This window comes from Helianthus annuus, chromosome 17 (assembly GCF_002127325.2).
Source record: "Helianthus annuus cultivar XRQ/B chromosome 17, HanXRQr2.0-SUNRISE, whole genome shotgun sequence".
Lineage (NCBI taxonomy): Eukaryota > Viridiplantae > Streptophyta > Magnoliopsida > Asterales > Asteraceae > Helianthus > Helianthus annuus.
Genome location: NC_035449.2, coordinates 194,581,208 through 194,599,578, shown reverse-complemented (window position 1 = coordinate 194,599,578; position 18,371 = coordinate 194,581,208). Strand labels below are relative to the sequence as shown.

General features: G+C 38.8%; 2 long non-coding RNA genes across 3 annotated transcripts; both read right to left on the bottom strand.

The window, feature by feature from the left end:
• Nucleotides 1–531: 531 nt before the first annotated feature.
• LOC110925671 lies at nucleotides 532–3,064 on the bottom strand. The gene is made up of 2 exons (XR_004885566.1): nucleotides 2,892–3,064; nucleotides 532–2,154 (listed from the first exon to the last, which is right to left on the bottom strand). It is a non-coding gene; the product is annotated as an uncharacterized LOC110925671 (long non-coding RNA).
• A 3,044-nt stretch (nucleotides 3,065–6,108) lies between these two features.
• Nucleotides 6,109–8,897, bottom strand: LOC110925822. Of its 2 annotated transcripts, none has more exons than XR_002584754.2 (3): nucleotides 8,720–8,897; nucleotides 7,481–7,978; nucleotides 6,109–6,518 (listed from the first exon to the last, which is right to left on the bottom strand). It is a non-coding gene; the product is annotated as an uncharacterized LOC110925822 (long non-coding RNA). The 2 variants fall into 2 exon arrangements; XR_002584755.2 differs by having other exon boundaries at nucleotides 6,109–7,570; nucleotides 7,891–7,978; nucleotides 8,720–8,892.
• Between the last annotated feature and the right edge of the window lie 9,474 nt (nucleotides 8,898–18,371).

Below are 18,371 nucleotides of genomic sequence, written 5' to 3'. Positions count from 1 at the left end.
AATGGAAAAACTTGTTCAAAACGTTGCATTGACATGGGAAGAGGAAAATCTACAGGATGCTTGTGTCAGATACAGACGGTACATGGCGGATGAACTCTACGCTGGCCGATTCACACCTACAAAAAACTGATGTTTGTATCTATGCATGTTAAAGTAATTCAAGTTAAAATATAAATAGATTTTTCAAGTACAAGCATTTTGATGTGTGTAAAATGCAACATATAAATCACATCAATTAAGGCATAAAACTAACCCTTTTTAAGTAATAATGTTGGAAAAAGAGTGTTTTTGTCTTCCTTTTGTATTTTCAGGATGAAATGAGCTCAAATTCACAAAAGAAGCAAAAAGACAACTAATTCTAGCATAAATACAAGGAAAGGAATAAAAGTAGACTGCCCGGACCCTCAACGGCATCCTCCAAAGCAAAGAAGAGAAAACAGAAGTCTGATGTAACACCAGTTCTTATAAATCAAGGTTTAACGTATATTTTGCGAAAACATCCATGTAATTAATGATTACATACATTGGAAATACGGGATTAAAGAAAACTTTTACAAATTATAGTAACACCACATAAAGTGGTTTAATTCGTCGTTTTAAAATAATGATGAAACAACATTGCGGAAGCTTTGTTTAACGCGTGTTCGGTTCTTGCTCGCCGCTTGATCTTCATCCGGATTAGGTCCATCTTCACCTACGGTCAAAACCATGTAAATAATTAGTTTTGACACTTTAATAATCGAGTATAAACAACTTTCGTGCTTAACGTAACAAAACAAGAAATTATTTTTGTTTTGTTTTCAGCCCCTTCACCCGGCCGTGCCAAAAAGTCACCCGGCCGTGTCAGCTTAACATATATTTTTCACAGCCCAGCCACCCGGCCGTGTCAAAAAGTCACCCGCCCGTGTCAACTCTGCACGTTTATTTTTCATTGTTTCTTACCGAAACGGACATAACCCTCTCGTTTTTAATCCGTTTTACACGATTCTTTTTCCTACGCGTCCGTAATTTAATTCTCCATCATATGGAGTTAAAATCCGACATCCGGATTAAATAAAATTGAGACTTTTAAGCCTTCGGCTTATTATCTTTTCAACAATTTTCGACCCGACTATGTGATTATCAAACAAACATGTTTGTTTGGCCACCATTCATCATGAACCCTTAAATTCTAATATTGTCAATCATATTAAGTACTGAACACGGGGTTCTACACAATTATTTACCCGTTTTCGTTTAAAATCTTATTTTGACCCGTTAAGGGTATTTACGACCATTTTAGCACGAACGGTGCTCATTTCTCATGTACCTCATAGTTCCACCAATTTGTTATTAGCTATTCTTCCACCACGACTATGAATGTGGTGGATTTAGCGAAATGGACTATTTATTCCGAGTTTAATCCTACGGATGTGTTATTTTTGCGGCAACACACAATTTAAGCATTTAACTTTCGAAAGTTTATGTCTACAACTTTCATGCGCGTCTAAAGGTTACAAGATCGCAAGATAAGTTCCTAAACAACCTTTATAAGTTGTTTGCTCAATTTACCCTTCAAGGGAATTTTGGTCGACATTAGCCCCTCATTTACTACGAGGGGCTTTCACTACCTATTTGACCAAGTTTGTATGTTAACTATAATCGTATGCATGCGTACCTGGCTAGGGTCAACATATAGACCCAATTTATACCTTGCTTTTATCATCGCACTTAGTGTGGGCGAAATTAACTGAATCGCTAATCGCTCCTGTTAGCACAAGACTTAACAATTGCATTAGTCGATATTGTCAAATGGTGTTATTACCACCATTTGACCCGTTCGGCCTATATGCCCAACGTTGCCTATTAAATCAAAAACATGGTTTTTGACTTCTGATTCATACATCCATCCCGTCCCGGATTTCATTACCGAATCCCCTTTTTACCATAAACATGGTTTTTATCATCTTTATATGTTCCGACTCGTATCAATCACGTCGGAAATCCATATCTTCAATATTAGCATTATTGCATCTATAACGTATAGAATGAACAAGTAAACTACACAATTATGTAAGTTTCACTTACCTTGCATCCGAGCTACTCTTTCTTCCATGCTCGACTTGTTTGACCCGCTTTCACTCCAAGCTTCCACCTAGCTTGTTACGCGTCAAACTATCATCATCGTTTTCAAGGTGGTTAGTTTAATCATATTCTAATACGATTATTCCACCTTATGCATTTCATATCAAAATTGCTATTTATCGTATTATAGGTCAGTTTGACCTTTTTAATAGTCAAATGCCCATTAGTATACTAATTTGCATTTTCGATTTATCAACTAGTTTTTGCACTCTTTAACTACTCGGTAGGCGTTATCTTTAGACCTCCGTTTTAACCAAAGTTCTAATCGCGTTTAACACATTTAGAACTCTCGTTAATCACTTTTTGCATAATAGTCGAAACATCACAACTAGGTGTTTTAACTACAAAATTCTAGTTTCGAGCCTTCTTTGAGGCATTTCAACGAACACCTTAAGGGCAGAATTTTACATGTTTATTTATCATGTCTCTAGCTTATCTCTTACCCCAAATTTCACATAAATCAACCATCTTACAAAGTGGTTAACTTCTATAATTTCTGAATTCACTTCAAAATCGTTTATTTACACTAGATCAACAATCTATTTCCTAGTGTTCATCATATTAACATAAAACCCACTTAGCTTATCAATGGATCATCATGAATCTTATAGTTTTTCCAACAATCTAACATGTTATTGACTAGGGTTTACTCCTAGACATCATATTACTTCAAGATTCACTCATGCATGACATAATCAAGCTCAATTTCAGTTTCTTACAAATAACCTAGAATTTGAGATGGATCAAAACGTCACAATTTTACATACCTTGTGATCCTTTCAACTTGGTGTTCATGAATACGAGCTTGGATTTCGATTTGGGACTGATTTGGCCTCTCAATTTCTTGGATTTAGGCAAGTTAGGGTTGAACAAAGGAACTCCTTTGCTCCTGTGGAAGACATCGACCAGAACACACACTCAAGGTGTGTGTTTTGGTGTAGAGAGTTTTATTTAATTAAAACTTGTTTCTAGTTTGTCCCATATGGCCCCTCTAATTCACCCAAGTTACATTGAGTGTATTTTAACCAATTTCTTTATTACTACAAGACTTGTAATTTAACTAGGTTATTTACTTCCTAGTTATTTTATCTTGTTCATAACCGATATTTAATATATATGTACGAAACCTATATATCTTTGGGGTGTTTCCCTATCCTTTATATTTCGAGTCCCGTCAACTCGGGCCTTTTATATACTTTGTTTTCCTCAAAGTATTTACCCTTCTTTTAATTAACATCAAGTTTATTTATTTAAATCCTAATATTCGTCGGGTAAATTTTACTACCAACGGTGCTTTACCCGTCTTTTAGTATTAACGCGATTTGATTACCAAACCCGTTTTCGGGGTGTTACAAGTCTACCCCCCTTAGAGAGGTTTCGTCCTCGAAACCTGTTCTTACATAATTCATTGAGTTTAAACTCAATGTATTCGATCCAAGAATTCTTTTAAACATTACTTATACTTTTACCCAATAGTTAGTACTACCAGAAAAGTATGGCAATATCCTTTTGGTTACTAATTGTCTGCGTATCTCATACTACATAGTGCAATCTTGAAATAACGTAACTTCGTTATTTCCACTAGTGTAGTTAACTTAGCGATATCCATCGCTTTCATATACTATCGAATTCTTTATGAATCCGTTATTTTGACCCGTTTAAAGGTCTTTAGTGAAACCCTTCACTTTTAGCGACGAATTCTTTTGTTTTCAAACTTATTTATTCGGTTCAGTTATACCGAATCCACCGTTTACAAGCAAACCAAATTTCTTGATTTGAGTTGCTGACCTTAACCGGTCTTACTAACTAGACTTATTAGCCCAATTACTTTTTTTTACCGCTCGCTAGGTTATAATGTGATTTTACCTCACATTGCATTTCTTGACCGTGATCGCGTCACATCATGTTTAATTTATATCCACCTTTCATTTTCGAAAATATCACTTTTCGAATATATCGTCTTGCGCCTATCAGTGTCAAGACTTGTATCTTTCATGCTTACTATTTAAGTTCCTACCAGAATTTATATTTGTAAAAACGTTATCTCTTACTAAAACTGTATTTTAGTTGAACGTTTTATCTTTAATTTATGTCAAGAAATTTGATGACTTGACATTCATTCTTTTGCAGTCTTTGTTTTATGCGATGATTCTCAACTAATTCCCTCGCTTTGTCTAATTAACCCGTAGGTTTTATCACTTAGCCTTATGGGCTATTTTATCAGACTTTCACCTCTTTAAGGCGAGGTACTCATAATCTATATCTTTCTAGTCATGAGCTGTAGGTCGTTTTAGTCTCGTAGACCCTTTTTTTTTAATAACCCTAAAGGTCATGTTGACCCCGTAGTTCATTCTTTACTCATGTCATTCTTAAAATACATGTTTGGTGTCAAGGCACCTTGTTTTTGTTTTAAAATTATTTATTTCTGCCTTGGTATATTTCTCTGACCTTGACCGTAGTCTAAGGCTACATTTGTTTCCTTTTGGAAAAATTTTCTGACTTTATAAATTCTCACGTCATTTATGCGTCGGTTTATCTTATGCTCACCATCATCTAGTTTACATACATTCGTAATTGATTATGTCCCATTACTGGGCTCATTATTCTTTTGCTTCTAACGCTACCATTGACCCGCTTGCGTTAACCCATGTCGTCCGGCAGGATATTATACTCGACTTGTTCACTTTAAAATAGTTGAGCATAATTTATTCGAAATTTCTATTTACATTATCTTGTCGTCCTTTAGTTATGACTCAAAACCAGAGTCTTTTAACTTTCCATCCGAGTTCCCGTTTCTCGGTTTACGCATGTGTTTAATTCTTACCCATCAACCGGGTGTTTTACCGAAGTCGTTATTATTGCAACCCTCCCGGTATGCATTAAGACCTCACTTCATTTTTATATTCCGACTTTGTCCTTGTGTTTGACGTTTTACAAAACGATCCGTAAAGGGACATATTTGCATTTTCCGGGTTCGAGTGTAAGTACACTCCCTCCCAATTCATGTCTAAATCATTTTACATGTTTGTGTTTTTCCGGGTTCGAGTGTAAGTACACTCCCTCCCAATTCATGTCTAAATCATTTTACATGTTTGTGTTTTCCGGGTTCGAGTGTAAGTACACTCCTTCCCAATTCATGTCTAAATCATTTTACATGTTTGTGTTTTCCGGGTTCGAGTGTAAGTACACTCCCTCCCAATTCATGTCTAAATCGTTTTACATGCTTGATGTTTTCTGGGTTCGAGTGTAAGTACACTCCCTCCCAATACATGTCTGAATCATTTTACATGCTTGTTTGTCCCTTCACTCGGGCTCATTATCCTAATGTAATACGCTCCCGTCACTTGGTTGTGCGTTTACATTGTTACCAAGTATTTTGCTTATCTGATTCATTTGGGCACTTTCTAATTAGTCCCATTCACCTTGCCCTTACTACATCGGATGTAAACGTGTCCGCCATAAGAAGTTCATGGTAACATATGCCGCTACTTACTTGGCCAGAGTAAGCGATTAACACATGACACGCATGACCTTTTTATAGTTTTCACATCACGCCCTATGTAAGTAATGCCTCTATTTGTTTCTCTTGGAAACAATATCCCGAATACATTTTCTATTCGGGTTTTTCCAAGTTTTTAATCTACATATGCAACCTTCAATTTTTACTTATTGGTTGCATATTACTATTCGTGCGATTATTTAAAATGTGCACCTAGTAATGTTTGCCCCGGCGGGCGTTCCTTGCCAATAACCTTGTTCGCGGTCGTTACGCGATTTAGTCCTCGGTGAGCATGCTCCTCTTGTCATGCTTCGGACCGTTCCCTTATCGTATCCACAATTCCTTTGACTCTCGTCGTCTTCAAACGCGAGTGTCCGTAATTAAGACATTCACAAAAGTTAGTAACGTCAACCTCAATAATCGCCCGTATTATAATACAAGGCTTTTTCTACTATACGCGTCAACGCGCGTATTTTCGTCAACTATTTCAATCATTTTAATTGGGGTAGCGTGTATCACACGATAGCCCTATGTGTTGTTTACAACACTTTAGAATACTAACTATTCACGTACTTGTACTTACCGGATTTGCGATCAAGCCTCGAACCGAACACTTTATTCTTTTAACCTTGAGCTCTGATTACCAACTTGTAACACCAGTTCTTATAAATCAAGGTTTAACGTATATTTTGCGAAAACATCCATGTAATTAATGATTACATACATTGGAAATACGGGATTAAAGAAAACTTTTACAAATTATAGTAACACCACATAAAGTGGTTTAATTCGTCGTTTTAAAATAATGACGAAACAACATTGCGGAAGCTTTGTTTAACGCGTGTTCGGTTCTTGCTCGCCGCTTGATCTTCATCCGGATTAGGTCCATCTTCACCTACGGTCAAAACCATGTAAATAATTAGTTTTGACACTTTAATAATCGAGTATAAACAAGTTTCGTGCTTAACGTAACAAAACAAGAAATTATTTTTGTTTTGTTTTCAGCCCCTTCACCCGGCCGTGCCAAAAAGTCACCCGGCCGTGTCAGCTTAACATATATTTTTCACAGCCCAGCCACCCGGCCGTGTCAAAAAGTCACCTGCCCGTGTCAACTCTGACGTTTATTTTTCATTGTTTTCTACCGAAACGGACATAACCCTCTCGTTTTTAATCCGTTTTACACGATTCTTTTTCCTACGCGTCCGTAATTTAATTCTCCATCATATGGAGTTAAAATCCGACATCCGGATTAAATAAAATTGAGACTTTTAAGCCTTCGGCTTATTATCTTTTCAACAATTTTCGACCCGACTATGTGATTATCAAACAAACATGTTTGTTTGGCCACCATTCATCATGAACCCTTAAATTCTAATATTGTCAATCATATTAAGTACTGAACACGGGTTTCTACACAATTATTTACCCGTTTTCGTTTAAAATCTTATTTTGACCCGTTAAGGGTATTTACGACCATTTTAGCACGAACGGTGCTCATTTCTCATGTACCTCATAGTTCCACCAATTTGTTATTAGCTATTCTTCCACCACGACTATGAATGTGGTGGATTTAGCGAAATGGACTATTTATTCCGAGTTTAATCCTACGGATGTGTTATTTTTGCGGCAACACACAATTTAAGCATTTAACTTTCGAAAGTTTATGTCTACAACTTTCATGCGCGTCTAAAGGTTACAAGATCGCAAGATAAGTTCCTAAACAACCTTTATAAGTTGTTTGCTCAATTTACCCTTCAAGGGCATTTTGGTCGACATTAGCCCCTCATTTACTACGAGGGGCTTTCACTACCTATTTGACCAAGTTTGTATGTTAACTATAATCGTATGCATGCGTACCTGGCTAGGGTCAACATATAGACCCAATTTATACCTTGCTTTTATCATCGCACTTAGTGTGGGCGAAATTAACTGAATCGCTAATCGCTCCTGTTAGCACAAGACTTAACAATTGCATTAGTCGATATTGTCAAATGGTGTTATCACCACCATTTGACCCGTTCGGCCTATATGCCCAACGTTGCCTATTAAATCAAAAACATGGTTTTTGACTTCTGATTCATACATCCATCCCGTCCCGGATTTCATTACCGAATCCCCTTTTTACCATAAACATGGTTTTTATCATCTTTATATGTTCCGACTCGTATCAATCACGTCGGAAATCCATATCTTCAATATTAGCATTATTGCATCTATAACGTATAGAATGAACAAGTAAACTACACAATTATGTAAGTTTCACTTACCTTGCATCCGAGCTACTCTTTTCTTCCATGCTCGACTTGTTTGACCCGCTTTCACTCCAAGCTTCCACCTAGCTTGTTACGCGTCAAACTATCATCATCGTTTTCAAGGTGGTTAATTAGTTTAATCATATTCTAATACGATTATTCCACCTTATGCATTTCATATCAAAATTGCTATTTATCGTATTATAGGTCAGTTTGACCTTTTTAATAGTCAAATGCCCATTAGTATACTAATTTGCATTTTCGATTTATCAACTAGTTTTTGCACTCTTTAACTACTCGGTAGGCGTTATCTTTAGACCTCCGTTTTAACCAAAGTTCTAATCGCGTTTAACACATTTAGAACTCTCTTTAATCACTTTTTGCATAATAGTCGAAACATCACAACTAGGTGTTTTAACTACAAAATTCTAGTTTCGAGCCTTCTTTGAGGCATTTCAACGAACACCTTAAGGGCAGAATTTTACATGTTTATTTATCATGTCTCTAGCTTATCTCTTACCCCAAATTTCACATAAATCAACCATCTTACAAAGTGGTTAACTTCTATAATTTCTGAATTCACTTCAAAATCGTTTATTTACACTAGATCAACAATCTATTTCCTAGTGTTCATCATATTAACATAAAACCCACTTAGCTTATCAATGGATCATCATGAATCTTATAGTTTTTCCAACAATCTAACATGTTATTGACTAGGGTTTACTCCTAGACATCATATTACTTCAAGATTCACTCATGCATGACATAATCAAGCTCAATTTCAGTTTCTTACAAATAACCTAGAATTTGAGATGGATCAAAACGTCACAATTTTACATACCTTGTGATCCTTTCAACTTGGTGTTCATGAATACGAGCTTGGATTTCGATTTGGGACTGATTTGGCCTCTCAATTTCTTGGATTTAGGCAAGTTAGGGTTGAACAAAGGAACTCCTTTGCTCCTGTGGAAGACATCGACCAGAACACACACTCAAGGTGTGTGTTTTGGTGTAGAGAGTTTTATTTAATTAAAACTTGTTTCTAGTTTGTCCCTTATGGCCCCTCTAATTCACCCAAGTTACATTGAGTGTATTTTAACCAATTTCTTTATTACTACAAGACTTGTAATTTAACTAGGTTATTTACTTCCTAGTTATTTTATCTTGTTCATAACCGATATTTAATATATATGTACGAAACCTATATATCTTTGGGGTGTTTCCCTATCCTTTATATTTCGAGTCCCGTCAACTCGGGCCTTTTATATACTTTGTTTTCCTCAAAGTATTTACCCTTCTTTTAATTAACATCAAGTTTATTTATTTAAATCCTAATATTCGTCGGGTAAATTTTACTACCAACGGTGCTTTACCCGTCTTTTAGTATTAACGCGATTTTATTACCAAACCCGTTTTCGGGGTGTTACATCTGAACACGCCCCGTGCTCAGCCAGCACGGGGCCGGGCCCAAGAAGCAACATAAAAGACAAACTTGTAGAAGCTTCCATTGCCCACCACGGGGCCGTGTCCAGTGGGCACGAGGGCGTGGTGAAAGTACAGCAGGCGCATTAATTGTAATTGCGAATTACAATTAATGAGGAGAGAGAGTGTCAGACGGGCACGGGGGCGTGTCCAGCGGACACGGGGCCGTGCCCAGCCTTCTGTTCAGCCTATAAATAGGGGTGCTTGGTTTCATTCCATCTCATCCCTTGGCACACCACCTCTCTCACACTTCATCCACCACCCACCACCACCATAACACCATCATCCACCACCATCATCCATTGTCCATCGTAGAGTGTGTGAGTCGTCTCGGGATCCAAGATTGATAGTAAGAGTTCTTGACAATCAAGGCCATGTTTGCCTAAGTCTCTTACATCACTTGGTGAAGACAAGTGTTTAGTATAATACTTTTTATTTTTAATCTTTTGCACTTTTTATTTGGTTTTGTATTAATGACTTTAATAACTAGTTGCTTATGTTGAAGGTGATCTTTCCTTATCGTTTGTCCGTGGTGTCTTGGCATTATTTTACTGTCTATATAAAATAAAAGATTTTCACCATTCATATCTCCACGGTCTATATGGAGGTATGTTGGCTACCTGGTCGGGGGTTAAGGGAACGGTTTGGTAAGGGTCTTGCCCTTGTTCAGCGTTTAGAGGTCCTGCTTGGGACCTGGGTCAAATTTAGTAGGATCTCCTTCAATGCCCATAGGTATTGGATGGCGGGGATCCAAACTCTTTGACCCCCTCATAAGTTAACTACTATTAATAATATAACCCGGCTATTTAGGACTGTATCCCTGCTGACTCAGACTACTTAGCCGAGGGTAACGTCACCGCCAAAAGCGGGGCCTACCATAATTTGCATTAATAACTTAATTCATTATCTTTCAATAATCCGAGCCTTTAGGATTGTATCCTTGCTGACTCAAACTACTGGGTTGAGGGTAACGTCGCCTTCAAAAGAGGGGCCTACTACAATAACTAAGATAATCTCTTAAACAAGTGCAAAAGTGCGAAAATAATCAAAGGTTATACTAATACACGTGTCGGATCCAAGTGATTCATCTTGTCTATCTGTTTTTATTTTATTTTATTTTTCAGCATTTAGTTAGTTTTTATTTTCTTAGTTTAAAAACATTTTTCTCACTTTTTGATTTGATTAGACGTTGAGGATAAACCGGTATTAAAAGCTCTTGTGTCCTTGGACGACCTCGGTATCTTACCAACACTATAATACGTCCACGATGGGTGCACTTGCCCATATGTGTGTTTAGTGTTAGTGAATATCGTGTTTTATAAATTTAAAACTTGGCTAAAGGTGTAAAAAGGGCTTAATTATATATTAAAAATATACTACACTACACACGCATCAAGTTTTTGGCGCCGTTGCCGGGGACACAAGGATTTTAAGAAAGCTTAAAATCGACGGCCTAATCTATTTTTCAAAACGCGCGCACATTTTTCTGCATTTTAGCTTAGTTTGCATTTACAGTAGCCTGAACACGGGGCCGTGCTCGCTGAACACGCCCCCGTGCTGCATATTTTTAGTTAGATACCCAGATACAGAGTCTGAACACGTGGTCGTGCTCAGTGAACAAGCCCCCGTGCTCAACGTGACCAGTAACTTTAATTAAAACGCCCAGATACAGAGTCTGACCACGGGGCCGTGTTCACCAGACACGGGCCGTGTCCAGCTTCTGTTTCCGTCTTATTTTTGTTTTCTGGTCCCGAGACTCAGTTGTGGTCTGTTGAGTGATTCTTATGGATCAATACTCAAGAGGTTACGACTACACCTATGATGAGGATGATTGTAGGGGTAACTATTGCATTAATTGTCGTAACACACGCTCGGCTCAATATAATACTTCATATCAACCATCCAACTCATACAACTATTATGAGGAGCCCAGGTACGAGCCATCAACTTCATACACATCATATGAAGACCAAAGGTATGAACCTCCTCCCTCATACTCATATTTTGATGAACCAAGGTATGAACCTTCATACTCATACTTTGAAGATTCAAGATATGAGCCACCACCTTCGTGCACTTATTATGAGGAACCATGGCGTGAACAACCCACCTCATATGAGTACTATGAAGAACAATGTTTCGACCCTTATCCATCATATACTTACAATGAAGAAGAATGGTGTGAACCATCTACTTTATATGAGTACTATGAGGAGCTAAGGATCGAACAACCGGATTCAAGCTTTGAGGATCCAAATTCTTTTTCTCTCACCGAAGTGACCAATAGGATATTAGAACACATTAAAACTATCGAACGTTACATGAAAGAATCTCGCGCAAGGGAAGAGCAATCCCGCGCAAGAGAAGAATTAAATTGTAATAATAACGAAGAGATAGTTGAAAATGTAAAAATGGAAGAACAAGATAGTGAAAAACCGACACATGAGTTAAACAATGAAAAAAATGAGTCCGATAATGTTAAAATTCATGAAGAGTCTAATTTTGAAGAAATTACTCTATTGTCACCCACTTTCGAAAATCATTGTTTAGTAACCCCTCATGCCACGTTTTTAAAAGAGTTAAACACTAGTGCTAAAATCAAAGAATTGGTAAGTGTTAAGTTAACTAATGATCAAACTTCGCTAATAAAAGAAGACCCTTTTGAAATTAACATTACACCGGTTCCATGTTTCTTTCAAAATTCATTTATTAGTAATGTCACCATTGATAAAGATCTTTGTGTTAACATAATGCCTAACTACATTTTTGAAAAATTGAGTATCAGTGATTTTACTCCACTTCAAATACCCATTTTTCTATCCGATCGAAAAGTGATAAGATCAATCGGTGTAGTTGAAGATGTTTTGGTTCACACAAATCAATTGGTAATCCCAACCGACTTCGTCATCCTTGATGATGCCCCTCTAGTCTTGGGAAAACCTTTTGTACAAACTCATAAAGCATTGAAAAACCGGAAATTTAACAATCTGCCTCTTCAGTTAGGGGCATTCAAAAGGAGCATAGATCTTGAGCATTCAATGAAATATCCTTTTGGCAATAATGACCCCCTAATTGAAGATGAAGCTGAACCACCCGATACAACTAAAGAAGATAACCACTTTGTCGAGGAAGAGATAGCCATAGAACAAACCTTTAAGGTTCTTAATCTAGATGAGCCACAAAATAAGGTGTCTTCTAAAGACCCACCCATTGAGCTCAAAGAACTTCCTAAAGGTTTGGAATATGCTTTTCTAGGCAAAGATGGTAGTTTACCTGTAATTATTTCATCTAAGTTAAGTAACATAGAAAAAGAGAAATTAGTTAATCTACTAAAAAAACACAAAAACGCGATCGCTTGGAAGCTTGTAGATATTAAAGGAATAAGCCCTTCCATGTGCACACACAAAATTTTAATGAATGATGACTACAAAACAGTAATTCAACGACGACGAAGAGTGAATCCCAATGTTCAAGAAGTGGTTAAAAATGAAGTCATCAAGCTGCTTGACGCCGGACTAATCTACCCTATCTCCGATAGTCCGTGGGTAAGTCCCGTCCAAGTAGTCCCGAAGAAAGGAGGTATGACGGTAATAACTAATGAGAAACATGAATTAATACCAACGAGAACCATCACAGGATGGAGAGTTTGTATAGATTATAGGCGATTAAATGAAGCAACAAGGAAAGACCACTTTCCTTTACCTTTCATTGATCAAATGTTAGAACGACTATCCGGTCATAAATTTTATTGTTTCTTAGATGGTTTTTCAGGTTACTTTCAAATACCGATAGCACCAGAAGACCAAGAGAAAACAACTTTCACATGTCCCTACGGAACTTTCGCATAGCGACGCATGTCATTCGGTCTATGTAATGCGTCCGCAATATTCCAACGTTGTATGGTGGCCATTTTCCATGACATGATAGAAAAGACAATGGAAGTCTTCATGGACGACTTTTCCATCTTTGGAGACTCATATCACCAATGCCTCGATAATCTTGAACAAATGCTATCCCGATGTGAGGAAACTAACCTCGCCCTTAACTGGGAAAAATGCCATTTCATGGTAACAGAGGGAATAGTACTCGGTCACAAAATCTCAAGCGAAGGAATGGAAGTTGATCGAGCAAAAATAGAAACTATTTCTCGATTACCTCCACCATCCTCCGTAAGAGCAATCAGAAGTTTCTTAGGGCATGCCGGATTTTATAGAAGGTTTATCAAGGACTTTTCAAAGATTTCAAGACCTCTAACAAAATTACTTGAAAAAGATGCACCGTTCATCTTTGACAAGGAATGCAATCAAGCATTTCTAACCTTCAAAGAAATGCTAGTCAATGCACCTATCATGATAGCGCCCGATTGGAAATTTCCTTTCGAAATCATGTGTAATGCAAGTGACTTTGCTGTTGGAGCAGTCTTGGGACAAAGAAAAGAAAAGCATTTCCACGCAATCTATTATGCTAGTAAAACTCTTAATGATGCACAAGAAAATTATACAACTACAGAAAAAGAATTACTAGCAGTGGTGTTTGCTTTTGATAAATTCCGTTCTTACCTTGTTCTTTCTAAAACTGTAGTCTATACAGACCATGCAGCCATCAGGTACCTCTTCAAGAAACAAGACGCAAAACCCCGTTTGATCAGATGGATTCTACTCCTCCAAGAATTCGACATCGAAATCAAGGACAAAAGAGGAGCAGAAAACACTGTTGCAGATCATCTCTCACGCCTAGAAGACCCAGCTTTGGAAACAACCAGGGACGAGCAAATCAACGAGAAATTTCCCACAGAATCCTTGGAGATGATGGAGAGTAGACAAGAGCCATGGTATGCCGACTATGCTAATTTCCTAGCTAGCGGTATAGTCACCAAAGGATGGCCACATCATCAAAGAAAGAAATTCTTTGCTGATGTAAAGCATTACTTTTGGGAAGACCCCTATCTTTTCAAAATATGTGCCGACCAGCTCATCCGAAGGTGTGTCCATGGTAATGAAGCACGAAGAATTCTCCGTCATTGTCATGAAGGTCCATACGGAGGACATCATGGTGCCGCAAGTACCGCACGGAAGGTATTTGATTCAGGTTACAAGGATGCACAAAACCTTGTAAAGACATGTGATGCCTGCCAAAGATCAGGTAATATTTCTTCCAAAAACGAAATGCCTCAAAATGGCATTCTCGTTTGTGAAATCTTTGATGTGTGGGGACTCGATTTCATGGGACCTTTCCCGCCGTCAAAAGGAAACAAATATATACTTGTGGCAGTCGATTACTTGTCTAAATAGGCGGACGCCGAGGCTCTTCCAACAAATGATGGAAGAGTAGTGGTAAAATTTCTGAAAAAACTGTTTTCTCGCTTCGGGACACCAAAAGCTTTGATAAGTGATGGAGGTACCCATTTTTGCAATCATCAACTCGAAAAAATATTAAGAAGGTATGGGGTCTATCACCGGGTCTCAACAGCGTATCACCCTTAAACAAATGGGCAAGCCGAAGTGACTAATCGAGGTTTAAAAAGAACACTTGAAAAAACCGTAGGACTAAATAAAAAGGAATGGGCCGACAAATTAGACGATGCTTTATGGGCTTTTCGAACTGCTTATAAAACAACTATAGGCACAACCCCATATAAGCTCGTCTATGGAAAAAGTTGTCACTTGCCAGTAGAAATAGCTCACAAAGCCTACTGGGCAATAAAAAATGTGAACTTAGATTTAGAAAATGCCGGTAAAAATCGATTTTGTCAAATAAATGAATTAGACGAACTAAGGAATTATGCATATTCTAACTCCGAAATTTATAAGGAAAGAATGAAAAATTTACATGATAAATATATTAAATCTAATGAATTTCGGGTAGGAGATTAGGTTCTATGTTTAATTCACGATTTCGATTATTTCCTGGTAAGCTAAAATCTAGGTGGTCAGGACCTTTTCCGTCACCCATGTTTTTCTGCACGGTGCAGTAGAAATTAAAACTCGAAATGGGATACCATTTAAAGTCAATGGCCGACGGCTAAAACTCTACCGAGGATCCATTGAGGATGAGGAAGAGGAGATCTCACTTCAAACGGTTAACGAATAAACTCGTACCCGACATGTTACGAACAGGCAAGTGTACGTTCAAAAACCGGTAAGTCTTCTAACCATTTTCGGAAATAAAGGGGCATGCACACGAGCACAAAAAAAAATTTCAAAAACTTTGCTCGGCACGGGGCCGTGTCCGCTGGACACGGGGCCGTGTCGAGGAAACTGTCGGGATAAAACCCTCTTTTCATAACAGTTACCTCATTCCACACGCCCCGTATTGCCGAAAACGCTCTGGTTCCAGGCGATTTTCCGCAGATTTCCGACGTCACTACCACGTTCAACAACATCAAGGTATGATTCTATCATCTTTAGTAGTTAGATTAGTTACTTGCATGTAGTTAAAACATCAAAAATTGGGGAAAAATCTAGGGTTCTTCGTGTTCATCCGGATCGAACTTCAAATTTTTGATGCAATCTGTTAGTAGTACTTTAGATTAGTGTAGTAGAAAGTAAATAAACATGTATTGTTGATAGATTCGTTCGATTTCCCACAAAAACCCCAAACCCTTGTTTTTGCACCGAAAAAGACAAAATTGGAAGGGTAAACGGTTTGTTTTGGGAAAAACGACACTTAGGGTTTCATTTTCGGGGGAAACCGCTGCTATTGGGCTAAAAATTTTCAGGTTTTCGAAACCGGGACGAAAAATGAACTTTTTGGGTTACAGACGCCTGGACACGGGGCCGTGTCCGCTGAACACGGGGCCGTGTCCGCTGAACACGGGGCCGTGTCCAGCCCACTGTTTGCAGTTTCGCCCCAAATATCCTTGTTTCATACTAACTTCTAGTGTATTCTTTCAGATGTCAAAATTCACAAGGTTCAACGCAAGCGAACTTGACGCTAGGGCGTGGTATGAGATACTCCAAACAAGACCGGAGGAGTACCCTAGGCGGGCATGTACAGACTTGTTAACCATGGTGAACCAACTTGACCGATTCAACAACATCGTGAGAGGGCCACTGGCAGTTGCATTGAACACCCGGCTTCGGTCGGTGCATCAATGCACAATGGAGTTTTACAGTACTTTCGTTTTCAACTCGACGTGTGACCCGTTTGACAATAGGGGGTCACATTTCGATGTGGAGGGACAACGTACTCAATCTCCGTGGCACAGTTTGGATCTATAATAGGGCTATACGGTGAAGAGGAATCGGGAAATGAAGAGAATACTGGGGGACTACGAGACTTGGATGAAACCGAACGTCAAGCCGCATGGGCTCAAATAGGTGAAGGAATCTACAACCATAGCAGCACCAAGAGCACCAAACTGAGGGACCCGCTATACCGCTACATTCACAGGCTCCTCACTTACTCGCTGAACCAGCGTCACGACAGTAGTGGCGTTGTAGGGTTGAAAGATTTGGTTGTCCTTCACTGCGTCCACAACCAAAAGCCTCTCGATGTTCCATATCTCCTGCTGCGAAACATGCATCTCAACCGCCTTGCTAGAGCTCCAACACCTATCTTCTTTGGGGGATGGGTGTACCGTCTTTTCAAGCACTTCACGAACATTCCAAGGTCCTTTCAAAGAAGTCCATGGTCGGGACGAGTCGACTACCACATTTGCCGAGCCATGAACTTGCTTTATGAGGCGGAAGACGGGACGGTGAGCTTTCAAAGGACGCACGGTTATGCATGGAACCCACAGGAGGCTCTAGTTCTTCATGCACCACCTCCCCAATACCAGTACCAACCCCATGGCGATCCGGGTCAATCCTCCTCACCAGGAGGCGGTTTTCCTAACTTTCAAAGTTTACATGATCTTTTGCAGGAAAACCTCATGTGCACCAGGAACGCCTACAATCTCGCCAACAACACATACCACCGGGTTGGAGCTATTGAGCGCAACATCAACGATATACAAGATGATATTGGTAGCATCCGGGAGTATATGGCGGGACATGGGGGTGGAGGTGGAGATAGCGATGAAGACATGGAGTAAGAAGTTTGGAGGAACAAGGGGCAGGTTGGTGATGAGCCCACAGGTTTAAGTACCCTTCTCTATCGGACAATTTACGGCCTGCGTGCCGCTTGTTGAACAATTTACTTTCTTTAACTGTTTTTATTTTCGTTTTATTTTCACTTTATGCTTGGAGACAATTAACGTTGGTAAATTAGGATGTTTTATGTTTGCTTGGTGTGGTATTGAGTGATGAAACATGTACAATGCAAGGGTTGGAGTGCTAAACCTTAGCACTTACAGTCCCAAAATGGAGAAACCGGGAGACAAAACCTATTTTTCAGGCTCACAGACTGTCCACACGGGGACGTGTCCAGCCGACACGCCCCCGTGTTCATCTCCCAGACCTGCTGTTTGGTTACTGATCTGCAATTATTTGCCAGACACGGGGCCGTGTCCAGCCGACACGCCCCCGTGTTCATCTTCTGTAAGTTTTCAATACTGGCAGTTCGCCACGGGGTCGTGTCCAGTGGACACGGGGCCGTGTCCAGGCTGCCAGTAATATAAATCTTTGCTTTTTAACATCACACTACACATCCAATCAACCTAAAAATTTATTTTTGGGACACATTGAGGACAATGTATAATTTAAGTGTGGGGGGGGGGGAAGCTAACACTTTGAATTTTTGCAAGTCCTAACAACAAGCCTTACACAAAACTCTATTGGAACCGCTAAACACCCCAAATTTTTTCAAAAACTTCTTTCATTTTTACTTGTCTAAAGTTTAAGTTTGGAATTACAAGTTTGATAAGGTTATATTTTTATGAAATTTACAACCGAGAGCGTCGTGATAACAAAGAACCAACATAAGAAAATTACGAAACGGCATAACAAGTCTAGTTAAAGTTCAATTATATATACTTGATCACATTAAAAACCCATTCCCACAAAAGTGAGCCTTTATTGAGCATACAAATTTACATGTTTAGACTAAAATGCTCATTTTTCGTTTCTTGT